The sequence below is a fragment of the Cervus elaphus genome, chromosome 18 (genome assembly GCF_910594005.1).
Source record: "Cervus elaphus chromosome 18, mCerEla1.1, whole genome shotgun sequence".
NCBI lineage: Eukaryota > Metazoa > Chordata > Mammalia > Artiodactyla > Cervidae > Cervus > Cervus elaphus.
The window spans coordinates 21,535,257-21,557,492 of record NC_057832.1 but is presented as its reverse complement, the minus strand read 5'-3'; the positions used below and the strand labels follow the sequence as shown (position 1 = coordinate 21,557,492).

The following is a 22,236-nucleotide window of genomic DNA, read 5'->3' as shown; positions in this document are numbered from 1 at the left end:
ACACATAAAACTTGATTTTGTAGTCCAGATATTCCTTCTCCCCTTTGCCACATACATATCCCTAATTGTATTAGCTGAGGATCTCCAAAAATACAAGTAATAATTATACATATACTAAGTCGCTTCAGTCGTGTCTGACTCTTTGTGACCCTCTGGACTGTAGCCCGCCAGGCTCTTCTGTCCATGGGATTCTCCATGCAAGAATACTGGAGTGGGTTGCTGTGCCCTCCTCCATGGGATCTTCCCGACCCAGGGATTGAACCTGCATCTCTTACGTCTCTTGTATTGGTAGGCAGGTTTTTTGCCACTAGTGCCAACTGGGAAGCCTATATATACACTACACATATACATAGAGGGTAGGGTGGTGCTCATGGGATTATGGAGTCTAAGGAGTCCCAAGATCTGCAGCTTGCAGTCTGGAGACCTAGGAGATCCAATGAGCCCAGAAGCACTGAAGGCTGAAGTACATGTCCCGGTTGAAAGACAGTCAAGCAGAGAGTGAATCTTTTCTCATTCTGCTTTTTGTTCTATCCCAGCCTTCAGCAGGTTGGATGAGGCCCAGTGACACTGGGAAGGGCAATCTGCCTTTATTAAGTGAACGTGTTTAGGCCAACATCTGTGCACCCTATGGCCCAGTCAAGTTGACATTTCAAATTAACCATTCTACTGATCAAATCACACTAGGATATTGTTGTCAGAGAGCTTGCAAGCTACCTTGATACCTAGTCTCAGAAGAGCTCTAAAGAGAGACAACTCATGCAAAAACTACAGCATCTATCATTTCCATCGTTTAGCATACTTACCTCCTCCTGTCCTCTGATTCCTTGGAAAATACTTCCTGCACTCTATCCGCTTCTGATGGGATATCAGTTATGCTGTAGTAATGGTCAGTACCAGTACTCCATTCCCCTGGGCACACCGTGTATAAACATCAGCCTATTTTGCAAACAGGACCAAGGAGAGTCTTGCCTGGGATGACACACACCTATAGAGAAAAATGTTGCTTTCTTTCTACTGGCTCTCAAACTAGGATGGTGTGGCGCTGTGGTTGCAAGTGGCCATCTTCTCTGGTCACATGGAAGAAACTGTAACGAAAAGTAAAGAAACTATCATGCAGAGATAAGAAGAGACAAACAGAAACATGACATGGAGGGGAAGACAAACTATTCTGTCTGCCATCCCCTCTTCTTCAAAGAGGAGATTCGAAACTCTGGGTACACTCGGGCCTCCTGAAGGCATCATTCCTGGACTTTTTTGTTAAGTGAGCTAATAATCTTTTTTGTTTAAGTTCATTTGAATTGTGATCAAGGGAACCCTGATGAATACAAACAGTGCTCCTATGCTTCTATAAAAATTCTTTATACTGATGCTGATACCTACATCCTGAGGAGCGTCTGTCATCTGGTAGATGGCCCTTGTTAACCCAGCATACAGCTCTGGGTAGTGAGAACTGAGAGGACTATGATACTCGATCTCCCAGCTGACCTGGTCTTGGAAAACAGTAGGATGGCAGTGCGGCAACCCAGTTACCCCTCCCAATAATAAGTCAACAAGCAACAAGACCGTAGGAAGGTTGCCTGTAACTAACACGATTTGAACTGCAGACATTTAAAAGCTGTAAGTCAATGGATACACCATTCATACTTCAGGAGGAATGATACTCAATCATTCCATATGCAGCGGCAGTTTTAGGACATAAACACTAACTAGATTTCCAGTAAGACTCCTCCCTACAAGAGGTCTAAAAGAGCATCAGAGAGCCTCTGCAAAGTGTGATTAAGATAAAATGCAAGAGGTGATTAGAGGCAAACAAACTTGAAGGCACTGTTGAGATCCTTTATGAACTTAGACCTCCACCAACATCTGAGGAATAAATCAACATCCGATTTCATAGCTATACACTATTCGAGGGCTGAGACTACATGTTTTGTAAGCAAAGCTATTACAATAGCACTTTTGCTAATTAAAATGATTTTGCTAAAAAAAGGTTTCAAAAGGCACAGGATGTCATCTGGGTCCCACGGATGGGTCACCGCCTCCTGCCTTCTGTCCCCTTCCCCCATACCCTGCATCACAGCATAGCCTTTCATTAGGGCACAAATTTCTCAGTGTCCTAATTATAACATCAGCCACACAACACAGTGTTCTGCAAATGGTGGGCTGGTTGGATTGTGTTGTCAGCAATTTAATATGATAAAAGACATAGAAATGGCTGTATAATCTGGAGGAGGGAGTCATTCTCTTTTGTTATAGTATAAAAACTGAAAAAATATTCTCAAGATAGATATTAAAAATAAAGGAAAATGAGGAAACTCACTTCTTGGAATGACCACCTTCCCATTACAGATTTTGCTCTCTTATCCTTTTCAAACTTATTCCATATCTTTGCCCAAAAGGTCCCTGTGTAGCCAGACTAAGGAAGTCAAAGTTTTTCCATCTTCTAGAGAATCCTAGTCAGTATAATATACTGACATTAAAAAAGAGACATCATTAAAAGTCAGATTTGGGTCAACATTTTTTTTCCCCCATGACTCATATTTTCTGAGATGCTCCGGATCCACAGAATAACCCCAAATACTACATCTCTCAGTCATGTCGTTTGAATGGTACTAGCACAATGAACAATCACCAACCCACGCTCGATTCATTCATTACAGCTGAACCCCCGTATACAGATAGACGTCATGCCGAACAATGGCTTCACGTATTCCATCAGCTCTTCCACAGCACAGAGCTCTGGCAATTCACTCCCTCCAATGAGGTCCTCGGCGCAACCCAGATAGTCTACCAGACTAAGACTCTGAAGGAATGCTTCCTTACGGATTCACTACAAGTGATTTTAGAAGAGGTTCCTTCTGAAAATGGGAAGATAGAGCTCCAAAAGAGTTCACTTCCCTTTCTGCAAACCTCGGGATTTTCATGTGGAAATAATCCATACAGATTTAATGTTCTCAGCATTTATTCATGTTTGTGGATTTCCTTCCAACTCCCACACACATTTCCCACATCCTGCTTCTCTGGAAAAGTAGAATATTCCAGGTCTGCTCAGAGTGGAGCACAATGGAATAATTGTTTCACGGTTCCCATAAACCCTGCTTTCCAGTGGGCCCTCCGGACTCTGTCCATCCACCAAGCGGAGCCTTGCGGTCTCCTGTGGTCCAGCTGGACTCAGGTTCTTCCTCCCTTCCTCTCATGTGGCTGGGTGCCTAGACCCTGACCCCTGCCACTTCTGGTTCCTCTTTCTCTTGTCTTATATGGACATGTCCCATTGTTCCTGATGCTGTGTGTCCTTTTTAACTTTTATTTACTGTGCTTCTTGGCTGTGCTGGGGCATCTTTCCTGCACGGGCTTTTCTGCACCTGCAGTGAGCGGGAACTACTCTCTAGGTGCAGTGTGTGGGCTTCCCATTGCCGTAGCTTCTCTTGTTGTGGAGCATGGGCTCCAGGGCACACAGGCTTCCATAGCTGTGGCTGCCAGGCCCTAGAGTACAGGCCTCAGTGGTTGTGGCACGCAAGCCTAGTTGCTCCTCGGCATGTGGAATCTTCCAGAACCAGGAATCGAATCCATGACTCCTGTATTGGCAGGCAGATTCTTTACCATTGAGCCACCAAGGAAGCCCCTGTTTTGGTCATCTGCCAGTTCATCACATATGGTTGAATTCTAATCCTCTCCAGAATTAAACTAATGAAAGTGTTCTCTCTTTTGCCACAGAAGATAACTTATTTTGCCTTGACATCAAATGCCTTAAATAGCTACTTCAGAAACCCAGTAAGCCAAGAAAACCCACCAAAACCACTCCCCGCCAAAACAACCCAGAAACACCGCTACAGATAGCGATGCAAGGGTCAAAATGTTGTTTCTCTCCTACTGAAACTTATTTTTCTATTTTCTCATATATTTGAATCTGATTTTTTTCCCCCTCAAGAGGTGGAAGAGCTTTCCACACTTGGAATTTACTTCTAAAGTATTAAAGTCAACACTATCAAACATTTTAAGGCTTGCTTTATAGTTTATAAACATTATTGGATTTAGTATATACATGTGATTCAAAAGTACTTAAGTAGACTGAGATAAATATTCATTTATTCAACAAAACATGTCCTTATACCAGAGGAAGGAATAGTGACAAAAGGCCAACAATTTTTGAATATTCTATGGAAAATGGATGCTATGGTACAAGAAGCGATATGTATAAAATAGAAAGCTGGAATGGTATAAGTGTGGAGGGGCATGGTCTAGATGGTAATTGGGGAGGACAAGAGGAGAGGGATTTGAGAGTGGGTGTAAAATCAACAGCCTATGTTGATGGACAGGATCTTGGGTTTGGCCAGGATATAATTTTTAAAGTGTGAGGTGTCAAGGAACTGGAAGTTTCTGGATGTGCTAAATGGATGGTTAAGGTACTGTTCCTGAAATTAGGAAAGGGTGGAGGAGAGCATTTAGGGGAAGTAGGTTAGGAGTTTGGTTTTAGACAGGTTGAGTTTGAGATATGCCTGAATTCATCCCAAAGGAGATATCAGACAGGCAGTTGGATGGATGTACAAGTCTGGAAGTCAGATGAGTGGTTTGTGCTGGAAATACAAACGTGGAAGTTGCCACTGTGTAGTTGTTAACACCATGAAAATAGGTGTGGCCATCTGGCGTGAAGCTGTAGAATGACAAGAGCCCCTGGGAAAGTGCTTCCGGAAGGAGAAACTATCAAAAGGAATGAAGAAGCTACGGCCACACAGCTAGAAGGTAGTGGGGGAGATTGCAATAAGGCAGATAATAAAACAGATGCTCTAAATATAAAAGCAATGAAAATATGGCTACAAAGTCACATAAAATCTCTTTGTACTTATGGACATGGACTTAAAAGCTGTTTCTGTGCCTAGGTGATTTAAGTTACAGGAAACTGGAAGGGAGGGATGGGGAGCAGAGTGGCTGACATCACCCTAGCGCTTTACGGGCCTAACTGTATTTAACCCTCACAGTAATGCTAACGAATGAGGACGCTAACATTCAGGGAGGTTAGACAAAAGGACTCGCCCAAGTTCACACAGTGCTGGGAGGCAGCAAGAGCTAGAACTCAACACCCAAGGTTAAAGAGAACTGATTGACTTTTGTTGTCAATGATCTTTTTCTTAAAAATGAATGACGGAAATACTTTCTAAAAGTGATCTCAGAATAAATTTTCAAGTCACCTCCGAAATAATCAAAATAAAGAAATAAAACGTGATCATCTTCAGTTAAAGACATATCTTATTGATGTACGAACTATTTCTGAAGGGTCCTTAAAAAACACCTACACCCTGCCATGTGGTCACCCTGTTTCCACTCTGCAGAGCCATCACTTTGAACACTTTCAGCTGTATGATTGCTCTTGGTTATGCTGTTGTATTTATTTTCATATTTCTAAATGATGTGTGGGTGGATACAGCCCAATTACAGATGCTCATTCCCCCCTCTCTTCCTAGCCAATACAATTATATCATGATTTTATAGAAAATCATGTTATATATCAGCATAACTTGGTATTTACTGTTCATTAGAGACAGATGAAACATATTTGTATTTTCTCTTTAGTTAACAACTGCTTCATTTAACTTGCATGCTTTTTAAGAAACCAATTCCTTTCTTAAGTCTTTATTGGGTTTGTTACAGTATTGCTTCCATCTTTATGTTTCGGTGTTTTGGCCCCAAGGCACGTAGGATCATAGTTTCCAGACCAGGGATTAAACTTGCACCCCCTGAATTGGAAGGCACGCTGTCAACCACTGGACTGTCAGGGAAGTCCCTTAATAAACCCATGCTTAATTTCCCAGCCTAATTACCTCCTTAGTGTTGCTGTAAGCCAATGACTCGTTGTTTCAAAACACTGAAGCTTTTCAGCTAAGTCCTGTTTCCCAGCACTTTCAGGCCTAGTTATGTTGTTATTCTCCTCTATTTACTTCCTGTCTCCCAGGTTTCCCTGGAGGGGTGCTCTTCTCGTAGGCTCTCACTGCGTCCTCTTTCAAATGGAATCTATTATCAGAGGATGGAAAGCAATCTGATACCTGTCCAGAGTCACTGACACTTTGAGCACTGGTTCCCTCAACTGTGAAATGTAAGACTTGTTTCCTGCAGCAGGCAGGAGGATAAAGGACAGAGGGATCCTATTTGCACCTTGAAATCAGTCTAAGAGGCCATCGGGTGTCACCATGGGTGTTGGAGTATTGCCTTGTCACTCTCATAAGCACTGGCATGTTGATTTAAGACAATAACTTTCCACAAGGACCTTCCCTCCAAAAGATGGGTACCATAGCCATTCCTAGCTGCCGAAACATTCAAGTGAAAACTGACTTCAAAACCATCTGTAAACTCTATATATTATTAATCTTTCGTTAAACCAAATCATTCCTTAAGATGTAATTTATGTTCAGTAAGTTGTTTTTCCTAGTTGTTTAAAGCACATTATTAAATATTTTATAAGCGGCTGCTGTCACTATGTCAGAAATATAACATCAGGGGATTTTACATTCATCCTCAGGAAAATCATTATGCAGTAAGTTTTAGAGCCAAGCAAACTGGTTTACAGTCACTATTCATTCATCTTTGAAAGGATTATTGTGACTTTAGAAAAATCAAACAATTTTAACTATGTACAACTGAAAACAAGATATGTTTAGATAGTTCAATTGGATTGTTCAATCTAATTGTCAATCACTCAAATAGAGATCTAGGCTGGACTTTATAAGGGATCACATTATCTTGATCACATTATCTAAAGACAGTGACAATCTCTGGCTAAGGATGGCACACAGACCACAAAGCAGTAGGTGTCAAAAAAAAAAAAAAAAGACTAAGTTGTCAGATCTTTTCTGATCAAATTCTATTGACAGAAGTTCCCTGGCCTGCCCGTAGGCTAGGTCAGTTATTTTTACACTGAGTTCCCAGCCCTGGCAGCATCAGAATCTCTTAAGAATTTGGTGGGAAAGTTCTGAGGCCCCACTGGAGACCTCCTAAGTCAGAAATTCTGTGAGCAGGGCCTAGAGCCTTAGTTATCAAATTTTAGTACATGGCGTCATCTGGACACCCGCTTCAGGGGTCAACCCTAATGCAATAGTTCCAAGGAGACACTGGAGCTGCTTGGTCTGGGGACCACATGTTTTGAACTGATGTCCTAGACAAAAGAAATACCATATGAATTAAATGGGTTACTAAATGCAAGGTGACTCTCTTTGTCCTGTGAGTTTGTCGGGGGAACTTATCTGATTTCCTTTGGATGTGTGCACACTTAGGGAAGAAAAGGGGAGAGTCAGTCCTGGAACACATGCTTATATGACACCCACTCTGTGGCAAGCACGAGACAAGGACCACATCCTGGAGTTCACACACCAGCAGGGGACAACGACTATATGTATATATATAATGTATATATATACACAAACAATAAAACAATACTTTTTTTTTAACTTTTTATTTTATATTGGAGTACAGCTGATTAACAATGTTGTAACAGTTTCAGATGAACAGTGAAGGGACTCAGTCATACCTATACATGTATCCATTCTCCCCCAAACTCCCCTCCCATTCAGGCTGCCACTAACATTGAGCAGAGTTCCCTGTGCTATAGAGTAGGTCCTTACTGGTTATCCAGTTAAAATACAGCAGTGTGTACATGGCCATCCCAAACTCCCTAACTATCCCTTCTCCCCATTCTTTCCCCCGTGACATCCCTAAGTTTGTAAAACAATGCATTTTAGTTATGGCTATTTTACAAGCTTTAAAGTGTCAAAATGAGTATGTGCTGGGCTAATGCAGGGTCTAAGAGGGGAGCCTGACTACCTGGGAGAACAGACTTATAAACGTGACTGCGGTGGGGAGGAAGGAGAGGGTGGGAAGTATGCAGACAATAACATGGAAACACACATTATCATGTGTCAAACCGAGAGCAAGTGGGAATTTGCTCTGTGACTCAGGGAACTCAAACAGGAGCTCAGCAGCAACCTAGAGGGGTAAGATGGGCAGGGAGGTCAGAGGGTAAACTACGACTGATTCATGTTGATGTGCAGTAGAAACCATCACATAATGTTTTATTGTACAGTTTCTTAGGATAGAATTCCCACATGGATCTCATGAGAAAAAAATCAAAGCATTAGCAGAACTCGACTCTTTTCTGGAGGCTCTAAGAGAATCTGTGCCCTCACCCTTTCCAGCTCCCAAAGGCTGCACTCATCCTTGACTCCTGGTTCCCTCCCTCTGTAGTCAACACCAACAACACTGTATCTCTATGCATGTGCCTTTCTTTAGGGCGTCACTGTCCTCTGACTCTCCTCCTTCTCCTCCTTCACCTACGCTTAAGGACCCTTCAGATGACACTGGGCCCACGTGGATAATCCAGCCTAATTAAGGTCAATTGATTAGCAACTGTATTCTATCTGCACTTATACCCCTAAGTGCACACGAGTGCATGCACACACACACACACATGCTAATTAAGGTCAATTGATTAGCAACTGTATTCTATCTGCACTTATACCCCTAAGTGCACACGAGTGCATGCACACACACACACACACACACACACACACACAAGTTCTGGGAGTTAAGAATGGTGCCTTTAGTTGTTAAGTCGTGTCGCACTCTTGCAGCTCCATGGACTGTAGCCTGCCAGGCTCCTCTGTCATTGGGATTCTCCAGGCAAGAACACTGGAGTGGGTTGCCATTTCCTTCTCCAGGGGATCTTCCTGACCCAGGGACTGAACCCGTATCTCCTGCATCATCAGGTAGATTCTTTACCGGGGAAGCCTGGAAGTTAGGATTCTGTCATTCTTAATGAATGACATTTTGCTTACTACAGATGGTATGAACTTAGCAGAGGTAAAAGAACAGAAAGAACACTCTGAACACGTGTTGTTCCATAAACATATGCAGGTAGAGACCCAGGGCATGCAGGAGCATGACATTTAAAAAGGTGAGCAAACTACAGTGGGATCTGAGTAAGAAAGTGAAGGAGAATATGGTGAAAGAAGAGGATGGCATTCAGGCGACAGGGTCTCCAGAAGACACACATTTGTAAACAAATTAATTAAAATTGTAATTTTGACAGAGGAGATGAATGAAAACAAAACAAAGCCACCAACATATGCTGGAATCATATTAAAGTGAAAATCTTCCAAAACTTTTAAACAGGTAATGAGCAGACATATCCCACTCTTAAAGTGCCCATTTCAGTTCCTAATAATGATTTATCTATTGCTGGGAATACTTAAAGTTAGACTGAGGTTTCCAAGATTTCTGCCAGAAATATCAGCAGAAGAAAGGTCACTGTTCTTGAAAGCTACATGATAGATGAAGAGCTTTTAGTAGGAGAAAGGAAAGTTTCCGTGTTATTTTTCTCACCCAGACAAACTACTTTTTATCTATTTGATATGATAATAATTTTCAAAGGATAATTTATCATTATGAGCAAACATTAAGCAGAAATTGCAATGCAGAAATATTTCCTCTCTGGCATCTAAAATGTTCTGAAAGACACCCAGGAAGATCACTGGTACATAAGATAACTTGCCTAGTTTGCCCTTGGGAAGACTCTAGAAGGGACTACCGTTTTGGGTTTAAATGAAGTTCTCTGAGCTAGTGCAGAGGTTCTTAGGCAGCCTGAAATTCCTGACATTACCTGAAAACTTAATGTCCATGTAGGTCCATTTTCCAGGCCCATTGTTTTGAGGGAAGGAGATTGTGGCTTTAATCAAAGAATTCTCACTTCAAAAAGCATAAGCTTTTTAGGGCAGTAAAACTGTATGATAGTGAGTTAATTCCAAGGCAGACTGATAAGAAGTCCGGGGTCCCCAAGGAGGAGAAAGGGGTCTGGGGCTCTCGAAGTGGAGATAGGAGTCTGGGGTTCTCAAGGAGGAGGAAAGGACAAACTTTAAAAATTTTTTTTTCCCTCTACATTCCTTAGTCCTAGTCACATAAAACGTTTTTTTCTTTAAACCCAGAACTGATGATTACACAACAAACAACTCAGTTTAAACTCTGCACTAGGGGTTATATAAAAACAATGTATCCTGCTTGAGGACAGTTTCTCCTTCCTGAAAACCTTCTGACTAATCCTGATATCTTAAAATGTATATTAAGGGAGTGGGCCTGGTAAAATTTTCACAAACTTGAGACATTCTTTTGATTTATTGTAATATTTAATCAAAAAGTATATAACTCCCTGGCTAATACTAGCAAGGGGGGCATTCTCCATCCCTCTTCTGATGTCTGTGTCAGAAGCTTTCTCTGTCCCCTTTTATACTTTAATTAAACTCTGCTACACAAAAGCTCCTAAGTGATCAAGCCTGGGCCCTGGTCCCGAAGCTAAATCTTCTTCAGAGATCACCAAACCGACATCGTACATCGTAAGCTATCAATAGCATAGTGGCGGATCCATGTCATTATTCATTTGTCCAAGCCTACAGACTGTACAACATCAAGAGTGAACTCTAGTGCATGTTATAGACTTTGGGTGATAATGATGTGTTGCTGGAAGTTCAAAGAGGTACAACCATGAAAGCAGGAACACCATCACAACTGAGAATCACCAAACACTTTTTGGTAAATATCTTTCAGATTCTTACATCTCTCTTTCTATCTCTATACACACTCACATGTACACACACACACACGATGCTGTTGTTGTTCAGTTGCCCAGTCGTGTCTGACTCTTTGCGACCCCGTGGACTGTAGCACACCAGGCTTCCCTGTCCTTTACCATTTCCTGGAGCTTGCTCAAACTCATGTCCATTGAGTCGGTGATGCCATCCAACCATCTCATCCTCTTCGCCCCCTTCTCCTCCTGCCTTCAGTCTTTTCCAGCATCAGGGTCTTTTCCAATGAGTCAGCTCTTTGCATTACATGGCCAGAGTGTTGGAGCTCAAGTTTCAGCATCAGTCCTTCCAATGAATATTTACAGTTGATTTCCTTTAGGATTGACTGGTTTGATCTCTTTGCAGTCCAAGGGACTCTCAAGAGTCGTCTCCAGCACCAATTCACAAGCATAAATTCTTTGGTGCTCAGCCTTCTTTATGGTCCAACTTCCACATCCATACAGGTTAAATGTATATATTTACAAAAGGATAACTTTTCATAGAAAGAATACTCAAAATACGTTATAAATAAAATTTTATGATACTGGCACGATTTATATATGGTTGGTCTCTCTAATGTTATTTTCTGTTGGTATGTTTTTTTAAAATGATAAAATGAACATTATAGTGGCTACATCATTTTACAGTCTTTTTCTCCTTTGGAAAAAATGTCAGGATGTTATTTCTGCTTCAATGTATAAAATCACAGGGACTTCCTTGGTTGTCTAGTAGTTAAGACTCCTCTCCCCCAATGCAGGGGGATCAGGTTAGATCAGGTTAGATCCCCCAATGCAGGGGGATCAGTCAGGGAACTAGATCACCTATGTCATAACTAAGAGCCCAAGTAATGCAACTAAGACCTGGTGCAGCCAAATAAAAAAGAAAATAGAAGTATAAAATCATTAATCAACATCATATATCAACATCAATAGCATATTTCTGTTGGATATTTAACCACTGGACACTTGCTTTAAAAATTTTTTTTCTAATCTCATAGGTTATATACCAGACCCTGTTGTTAATACATGATATTAATCTCAGTAGTTAGTTTGAACATCATCATTAACTTAAAAATACCTTCTTTTGATAAGTGCCTCTATTCTAATCTTTCTTGAAATATTTCTTTTATTAATTGAATTTCAAGACTCATTTCAAATTATAGCAAGTTATATATTTTGACAACATATATTTTCCATTTATCACTTTATAGTTTAGCTAGCATAGACTAAATCATTATAACAACTAGATCTCTAAATTTATAATGGCTCTTCAATGAAGTGATTTGGGGACCTAGATGCTTAGATCCTGTGACTTTACTGTCAGAAAAAGGTCCAAGCATCTGTGACATCCGCCTTACCATCATCTATCTCCAGCTGAGGTGGGAAGAGAGCATGGGGGAAGTACTCTGGCCTTTCATGATTCTTGGCCCAGAAATCAGCATGCATTGCTTTCACTTATATTTCACTGACCACACTGAGTGGCAAATGTGATGGGGAAATTTAGTCCCTGATTGGGCTGTTACATTCCACGTACAACTGTATACTATGGAAATGATGAATAAAATTTAGGAAAATAGATATGATTTCTTTTTTAAATTTTTATTTACGTATTTACATTTCTAAATTTGTGGCCACACTGGGTCCTTGTTGCTTTGAGCGGACTTCCTCTAGTTGCAGCAAGCAGGGGTTGCTCTCTAGTCGCAGGGAGCAAGCTTCTTGAGCTTCTCATGGGCTTCTCTTACTGTGGAAGATGCGCTCTAGGCACAAATGCTTCAGTAGCGGCAACTCACAGACTCAGCAGTTCGGGTGTGCACACTCTAGGGCTCAAGGGCTCAGTAGCTGTGGAACACAGACATGTGGAATCTTCCCGGACCAGGAATCAAACTCGTGTGCCCTGCATTGGCAGACAGATTTTTATCCACTGCGCCACCAGGGAAGTTCCACAGATACAATTTCTGATATAACTCATTTGAAACATTTTGGCAAGCAGAAGTTTTAAAGTTTTATGAAGTTAAATTGATCACTCTTTTTCTTCGCAAATTATTTTCAGATTCACTGCATGGGGGCAGGGAGACTGAGCAGAAAGTGGTAACCTAGAACTGGCAACAGTCTTCGCTCTCATTGGGCTGGGGAGAGGGTAATTGGAGTTCAGAGCCTTCAGGGCAATCAGGACTTGAAAGATCAAGATCCCAGGACAAAAGGGAACCTACAGAAAAGGAAGCCCACCCTTCTTTAGATATCCTGCCCTCAGTGCATTTACTGACCCCTTAACCAGCGAAAACATGGTGAGAGGCTCTGAGAAACCAAGCAGAAAGCAGCTTCTTAAAGGCTAATCCTTTAAGCAAAGAACACAGTGATTAGATGGTTCCAGGAAGATGGGATTTTGACTTCACCAGGGAGCAATGGCCCAGGTCCAGAAGGAATGAGAGCCTGAAGGGGCTACCTCTAGAAGTAACAGCAGATCAAAAACAGAAGAGCTTAACCAGCTGTAACTGCCTACCAGAATAAAATTAAATTTCTTAAAATTAATATCTGGTAATTCCATGGAAAGCTCTCCATATCTATTTATGACTAGAGTGGTAAACTGGTTACAGGGAACCAGGAATGATTCAATACTTTCCTTGCTCCTTTTGTCATTTTTTGGTTTTCCTTGGAACACTGAAAGAATGCTGGCTAACTGCCTTGAAAATGTAAGGTTATTTGTTTTTGCTTATTTTTTTTTTTATTTTCCAGAGAACATGATTTGCTTGTCCTGCGGTGAGTCAAGCAGCCTGTGTGTGTTGCACACACTCCCTCCCTGCCCCCACAAAAATGGGTTCTTTCTTTATTTTCACCTTTGTGGGCCACAGAGACCCTACAGTTCTGGGACAGTTGGTAGTTCACATTTGATTTGGTTCTGGTTATAAGCTGGAATTTTTACAAATAAAGAATTTATTACTGCCATTTGAAAACAAATTGTAAAACAATTGTTTAGGTATTTGCAACTGGTTTAGGTATTTGATATGAAAATGTAGTCCCATTCCTTTATTTTAATGCTACTATATAACTGGGGACAAAAATGCATTCTCCTCAACTCTACCTGTTCCATACTTGTCATTAACACTAAATGTGCTAACTTTCTTGTTTTTAAATCACATTTTTAGTTTAAAAAACTTATTTTTGTTACATTCTACAAATGCCTTCCATTTACATTTTTTAGAAAAAATCTGAAGAAGGAAAAAGCCATGGAAGCTGAAACCTTTTCTACTTCTAACAAGTAAGCAGGGAATAAGTCTGCTTGTCGAAGGTGTTTTTGAAAAAAAAATTAATTTCTAATTACACTTCAGTAAATCAACTTTATTTCTTCAGCAAAATGGGTTTTTAAGAAATATAATAATGTGAGATTCTGGAAATGGAAGGCATGACAAAAAGAGTACAGGCCCTTTCTACCATTATATTGCCATCCTATTGTACTTCAGTTTGTGTACAGCGTATTATAATTACATTGTATGAATGTTATACAAAAAGTAACAGTCAATTTAAAATTTAAGGTCATTAGTGGCATCAAAACAAATTGTCTGGTCTGAAATAGAGTCCTCCATCTTCTCCAACACATACAGAAATTAAATGCATGTCAAATACAATTGAAAATAGCTGGACATTTTGATAAACATAAAAACTGTGTCCTATAAAAGTGAACTAAATCCTATGGGGCCTGTGGGGGACAAAATAACTACTTTTGAACTATACTTTTGTCTTAAGGATTTTCATGAAAGAGGTTTTTTAAATTTTGTATTTATTGGAAACATTTTATAATTAGTTCCTAACAGAACTGTTTGACTCACCATAAAGTAGAGAAAATAAATACATTTTTAAGGTGGGGATTTCTGTTCTATTTAGATTTTAAAAGCTTAAGGAAAGTTTGCTAATTTCACCCCATTCTTTTTGTAACAGAACCAATTCAGAAATTTGTGGTGGATCAGTTTGAGAATTATTTTTACTAGTACAGATTTCAATTTTATGGGTATATTACTTTTCAAATGTATTATAGATATGCTCTGTCTTTATACTAACTCATTCCATTTTAATTTTTACTGAGATTCTCATCTGTTTATCTAAATCTTTGATGCTTCAGGCCCATGCATATTTCCGAAGCAGAATTCATTTTGTGCTTTAAAAGCATTGAACAAACCAGAAAATGCATCACACAATATACTGAGATGAAAAAGGCTGAATTTGTGTGATTTTTTCCAGTAAAAATATTTAAAATTTTATTAAGTGACATTACATATATTCTACAATTCAATTAAGAATTAATAGATATGCTAACAAACAAGACCTGTGACTAAAAACAAAGAGAAAAAAGGGAAAATAAACAGACCCACAGATGATTCAGATATTGAACCCATGCATTAGTAATCCATAATAAATATTTTCAAGAAAACAGGTGAAAAATCACCAGGTCTTAATGATTTCACAATGAACTCTTCCAAATATGTGAGGAATTAGGCTAGCTTTAACAATAAAACCTGACAAGTCATAACTAGAATGGAAAATTACAGGCAAATTTTTCTCATAAAGATATATAAATTTTTAACAAATATTGTCAAAGTAAATAGTATATGAAAAAATAATACTGTATCATGATCAAATTGGTTTTATTCTGGGAATACAGAGTTGGTTTAACATTTAAAAATTAATTTATTTCACCATATTAAAAGAAGTACTCAAAAGCTGATCATCTCAAAAAATTCAGAAAAAGAATATAGTAAAATCCTACAGCCATTAATGATCTTAAAAAAATCGTGGGTAATAGGAAAATAAAATTCTTGAATCTGACAAAGCATTTATAAAACATATCTAAGAAAATATTTATATGCAAAGTTATAATATTCAAAGTTATCACCTTGACTTTGGACATAAGTTCAACAGTGTACTGAAGATCCCAACCAATGCAAAAAAGAAAAAATAGGGAAAGAAAAAGGATTAGGGATTGTAAATAAGCAAATAAAATAATCTACTTTTTATAGACGATTTCATTGTCTGAAACAGTGGGTAATCTATCAGAATACTTTTATTGCCTTTCTATACACTAGCAACAATTAGAAATGAAATTCTTAAGAAAGATAGCATTCGTAATAACATCAAAAATATCAATACATAGGGATATATCTAGCAAAAATTTTTCAAAATGTCTACAGAAAACTATAGAACATTATTGTTTAAAATTGAGGAAACTCAATATTATTAGAAAAACACATTGCGTTTAAGAACTGAAAAACTCAATGTTCACAATATCATTGTTCCCCCACTGCAGTGCAAGCTCAGTCAAAATACCAAAAGGATTTTTTAAAATGAAACTTGACAAGTTGTTTCTAAAAGTTATATGGAAATGCAAAGGGGTCTTAGTTAAAACATTCTCGATGAAGAAGAACATTGCAGGAGGACTTATTTTTACTGACTACTAAGTCTTATTATAAAGCTGTTTAAGAGAGTGTTCTCGCTCCCAGGGCAGAGGGCCTGGGTTCTATCCTGATCAGGGGATTAGGTCCCACAGACAATGACTAAAGATCCAGCATGCTGCCACAGAGACTGAAGATCCCACAGGCCACAGCTAAAACCCAGCACAGCCAAATAAAGAAACAAATAAACACATATTTCTAAAAAAGGAGAGAGTGTGTGCTGAAGCAAGGATAAAAGAATAGATCAAGGGAATAAAGAGATAGCTTATAAAAAGGCTACAGAAAAAAAAAAGGCTACAGGTATGGGGTGTTTGGTTTAAGAGAAGGAACTGGGAGAGATGGGAAAAGAACAGTATTTGTAATAATCATGATAATGGAAAAATCAGGTATCCATATAGGGAAAAAACAAACTTGATTACTATCTCATACCATACACAAAACTAATTACAGTTAAAGTAGAGATATGTGAATAACAAAACACTAATAATTTACAATGCTAGGAAGATTCAGATGGCTATTACATTGTTCCTCAAAACTGTGACTACTGAAGACCATACAGAGCCACCACTTTCCGGGCATCTTCAGGTGACTTCAGGGAAACTCAAACATAACTCTCCACTGCCCCCGCTAATAAATCCTGCAGAATTCATCAACTGCCATTACACAGTGGTAAGCCAGGAATTCCATGGCAGTCCAGTGGTTAGGACTCTGAGCTTTCACTGCAGGGGGCCCAGGTTCCATCCCTGGTTTGGGAACTAAGAATCCACAAACCACCCAGTTCAGACAAAAAAAAACAAAACAAAACAGTGATAAGACAAAATCAGGGTTCAGGACATTTTAGTCTGATGTGTTTGAAGGGAGTGGACATGAAAGCAAGGAAATGAAGAAGCCCTAGCAAGATTTGAGGTATTTGAAACTTTAAATAATGTTGTTAGTTTTGAAATGGACAGAAAGGTACAAATCAAAAAGACACTGCAAGAGGACCTGGCCATTGGGTTGATAGTGTTGGCAAAGTGGGGAAAAGTCACAGTGACTCAGAGGTTCTGAGGCTTAATGATGTCATTAACAAGGGCAGAAAATCAGAAAGGCAAGCTGCTGTGGGGCAGTTAGTGATGGAGTCTGAGTTGACGGTGGGATATCCAAAGAGAAATGCTCAAAAGGATGGTAGAAATAAGTTACTGGAAGTGAAGAAAGGGGCCAGGTATAGCGTGATAGAGTGGGGTGTCAGTAATGTCTGCGGATAAATGACACATGGCTGGCTACTCACTGTCTGTCCCAATTCTCTCCCATCCATTCAGAGTGATGACCAGCTGGTTCTGGGAAGGAAGGGAAAGCTAGTGCTGGTAAAAACGGAGACAGACAATCCTTCAGAAGGCTGCCTGTGAGTAACTCTTCAGTCCCACAGATACTGAGCAAAATTTTGAATTGACCTTGTCTTAAGGCCTCCCAGATAAAAAGACGTATTAATAGACTCTGGCAGACTACTCCGTTATTCCACTAGCATTAGTATCTGTCACGCGCTTTCTTTTAACAGTTAAACTAACCCTCACCCAGCAGAATATTAATGGGTGAAGGTTTACCTGTGTTTCCCAGGTGGTGCCAGGGTAAAGAACCTGCCTGCCAATGCAGGAAATGCAAGTGACCCGGGTTCAATCCCTGGGTCAGAAGGATCCCCTGTAGGAGGAAATAGCAACCCACTCCAGTCTTCTTCCCTGGGAAATCCCATGGACACTGGTGCCTAGTGGGTTTCAGTCCATGGGGTCTCAGAGAGTTGGACACAACTGAGCATGCATCTTTTACCTTCATGAAGGCTTACCTGAAGATGGGCCCACTTGGTTTCTTCAGCTGAGCTGGTCATCTGGTGTGGGGGGAAAAGCTTCTTTGTAACTCCTCTTTTCCTATCCTCTCTGGTACAGGTATAAGGCACTAGATAAATATTCATGGCCATGCATAATGGATGTCACTGGTCACTAGCTAATGGATGGCACCTGTAGCAAAAAGAAAAAGTCATTATTTAATGGAAAGAAAGTTCTAAATGGTCCAGATATCAGAGGACTGAATAATCATGAATATTTATGTAACATATTATCATTTAAAAACACTTTTTAAAATCTCTCAAACCTTTCTAATTGAGCTAGAAAAACTCACACTAGCCTAGAATTAGACATCCAGGCTAAAGGCCCAGAAGTGCCATATTCACACTTTAATAGAGTTTGAGGTGTTGGGGCTGTGAAGGCAAATTCTCTTTCCCTTGTTTCTAAGAAATCAATTTTTCTAATTTTCTCTGTAAAACTTGTTATTTCCACATAATTCCTTGCTGATAGCTATTGCTCAGATTATGTTTTTGACCTTGAGGCCCTATTTATAGAGAATTTTAAAGGAGGCGCTGGAGGGAGGACTTTGGCAAGAGAAAAAATCAAATTCTTAGTATCTCCCATAAAGATGTGCTTCAAACAAGATCAGGTCTTTATCCTTGCCTCCCAAGAGAAGTTGGGCTTCTAATTGCAATAAGGAAAATTCAACAACATAAGATAAACAGGAGTGAAAGCATGTGGCAAAACACGTCTGGGTTCAGAACACAAATCATTGCCCTAACTAACAAACCATAACTTTCATGGCCAGTTTATGATAGTGATAAAGGCCTCAGTGATGTGAGTGAGCACCTTGCCCTAAGCTATTCTACGAAACCTGTTTATTACTCAGAACAGAGATCAATAGCTTTTATGCAAGTGCTCAAACCACACACGTGCTTTAATGTACTAAGAAATAAGCTTTTCCCCTACCCCTGCTTGCACTTGGAGAATCTGCTCTGCCCCAAATACTGGAACCCCTAACACTCAGCATCAGCTGCTTGGACCAACCAGGGAGGGACCCCTTATCCATGGCTGACCAATCAGATTTTCTCTTCCAGAAAACTGGGACTGAGAATACTGTGGTACAGGGATCAAACTGGACCATCAAAGAGACATGATGCAGAGGCTTTTGTTCTGTAACAGTTAAAGGAATCCAATGTTCAAAGAGAAGAGTAAAGTAGGTGAGAAATACAGATAGGAGGCACCACATAGCCCCAGAGGGACAAAATCAGCAGCATTTGGACTTTCCACAAAGAAATTAGGTTGTACTTTGTGCAGCTGGATTCCAAATGTCCACCTTGAAATTCTGTCTTCCTACCTGTCCCCAAATGCAAAAACCAAAAAGCCCCACAAAAATATAACATCATGCCAACTTTATTCACTATTAACTTTCAGTTCAGTTCAGTTCAGTCACTCAGTCGTGTCCGACTCTTTGCGACCCCATGAATCGCAGCACTCCAGGCCTCCCTGTCCATCACCAGCTCCCAGAGTTTACTCAAACTCATGCCCATCGAGTCGGTGATGCCATCCAGCCATCTCATCCTCTGTCGTCCCCTTCTCCTCCTGCCCCCAATCCCTCCCAGCATCAGGGTCTTTTCCAACGAGTCAACTCTTCACATGAGGTGGCCAAAGTACTGGAGTTTCAGCTTCAATATCAGTCCTCCCAATGAACACCCAGGACTGATCTCCTTTAGGATGGACTGGTTGGATCTCCTTGCAGTCCAAGGGACTCTTAAGAGTCTTCTCCAACACCACAGTTCAAAAGCATCAATTCTTCGGTGTTCAGCTTTCTTCACAGTCCAACTCTCACATCCATACACGACCACTGGAAAAACCATAGCCTTGACTAGACGGACCTTTGTTGGCAAAGTAATGTCTCTGCTTTTTAATACGCTATCTAGGTTGGTCATAACTTTCCTTCCAAGGAGTAAGCATCTTTTAATTTCATGGCTGCAGTCACCATCTGCAGTGATTTTGGAGCCCCCAAAAATAAAGTCTGACACTGTTTCCACTGTTTCCCCATCTATTTCCCATGAGGTGATGGGACCAGATGCCATGATCTTAGTTTTCTGAATGCTAAGCTTTAAGCCAAGTTTTTCACTCTCCTCTTTCACTTTCATCAACAGGCTTTTTAGTTCCTCTTCACTTTCTGCCATAAGGGTGGTGTCATCTGCATATCTAAGGTTATTGATATTTCTCCCAGCAATCTCGATTCCAGCTTGTGCTTCTTCCAACCCAGCGTTTCTCATGATGTACCCTGCATATAAGTTAACTTTAGTGTCCATTAAAAAAATATTACCTTATAAAGCAATCTGTAAGTTAGATACTCTGGTTTCTAACTTTGAGACATAATGCAGAGTCTTTTGAAACATACATTAATATTTTCTAAGCAATGGAAATTAAATCTATCATCTTTAACCTAAAGCACTGTTTTATAAATGTTAAGAATGTCTCTAAAATTGGACTATCATAACAGCAGCCTATGCAAAGTGCCATTTGAAATTTAGCTTTGCTGTGGGCCCAGATATTTAGGAAAAAAAAAAATCAAAGCTACTGATTCACTGACATTAAGGAAGGAGTTCCCAGAATGAGGTCTTAGTAATGTATCAGAATTGCTGGAAGATTGAAATATCTCGGAGTGAAACACAAGAAAAAGCCTTATCTTTGCAATCACACTCTATCTAGTTTTCAGGTTCTCTGATATCATGCCCACCATGATAAAAAATTTTTCTACTGCCTATACCCACCAAGTCACATGAAATTCACTCACCTACGGTTCATTAACCACTTACTAAGACAGAAGCCAACCTGGCGGGTGGTTTGGGAAAATGGTGCAACTTACAACGCCTTCCATTCCTTCGTTCCTTTTGCTTGGGGCATCACATACTCTATTTTTTTGTTTCCCTGAAAATTTCACTTCTCAGTTATGTCACCTTGATCAGTATTTGTAATGGAAACACAAAAGACCCTGAATAGCCAAAGCAATCTTGAGAAAGAAAAATGGAGCTGGAGGAATCAACCTTCCTGACTTCAGACTATACTACAAAGCTACAGTCATCAAGACAGTGTGGTACTAGAACAAAAACAGAAATACAGATGGAGCAAGATAGAAAGCCCACATATAAACCTATGCATCTTTGGGCACCTTATCTTTGGCATAAGATACAATGGAGAAGACAGCTTCTTCAATAAGTGGTGATGGGGAAACTGAACAGCTACATGTAAAAGAATGAAATTAGAACACCTCTTAACATCATATACAAAAATAGTCTCTGTATGTGTATGTATGTCTTCTATATTCCCTCACTCTCTTCCTTTTTATCTACCAGTTATGTCCCCATTACCTTGGAAGATTTATCTCTGCAGACAAGGGCCAGTGCAATACACACGTTTATCATTCCTTGACATCTCATTCACATGTAACATATGTGGTACCCCATGAGCACAGAAGGCCAGTGGACCCGTAACACATGAAAATTCAGCAAAACTCACCTTAAAGTGAGTACAAGTGTGTTAAGTCCATGACTGAATACGTGTGGGCCCTGACAACCCTGAAAGAGCACATGAACCAGAACTTCTCTTGCAGAAAGGAGAAAGTGACCATTTGGATTTTCAGGTCACCAGCTCAATAAAAGCCAGCTTTGCCTGCCTGGCATTATATTCTTAGTACCTTTCATTATTTTATTTTTTCTCCCTTTTACATTTTATTATTACATATTCCTATCATGTAGGGGTAAGGGGGCTTCCCTGGTTGCTCAGTTGGTAAAGAATCTGCCTGCAATGCAGGAAAACCCTGGTTCAATTTCTGAGTCAAAAAGTTATCCTGGAGAAGGGATAGGCTACCCACTCCAGTATTCTTGGGCTTCCCTGGTGGCGCAGATGGTAAAAAATTTGCCTGCAATGAGGGAGAGTTGGGCTGGATCCCTGTGTTGGGAAAATCCCCTGGAGGAGGGCATGGCAACCCACTCCAGTATTCTTGCCTGGAGAATCCCATGGACAGAGGAGTCTGGCAGGGTATAGTCCATGGGGTTGCAAAGAGTTGGACACAATTGAGTGACTAAGCACAGCACAGTACCATGTAGGGGAAGCAGTTTTTAAGAGAATAAGTACTTCTGTAATTTAAACAGTCTGCTTTGATAAACTTAACGTTCAATTTAAAAAATTACATTAGTATGAGAAAGGTTTCTAAGTAAGATGATTTTTCTGACATGTTTTGATTATAGAACACATGTACTTCTTACAAAAGAAGGAACTGTCACAGATTGTAAGATAAAATGCCATCATTTCTCTTATTGAAACTTCAGTGTTTATTTGGAATAACTATTTCTGATAAAATCTTCACTTAATT

General features: G+C 39.9%; 1 long non-coding RNA gene across 1 annotated transcript in view; it reads right to left on the bottom strand.

The window, feature by feature from the left end:
* Positions 1-22,236, bottom strand: part of LOC122674762 — a 29,924-nt gene that overhangs the window by 5,553 nt on the left and 2,135 nt on the right. The window contains exons 2-3 of the long non-coding RNA XR_006335028.1: positions 17,852-18,023; positions 804-1,085 (exon numbers count right to left, since the gene is read on the bottom strand). This is a non-coding gene — a long non-coding RNA (uncharacterized LOC122674762). The remainder of the gene's footprint in view (positions 1-803; positions 1,086-17,851; positions 18,024-22,236) is intronic.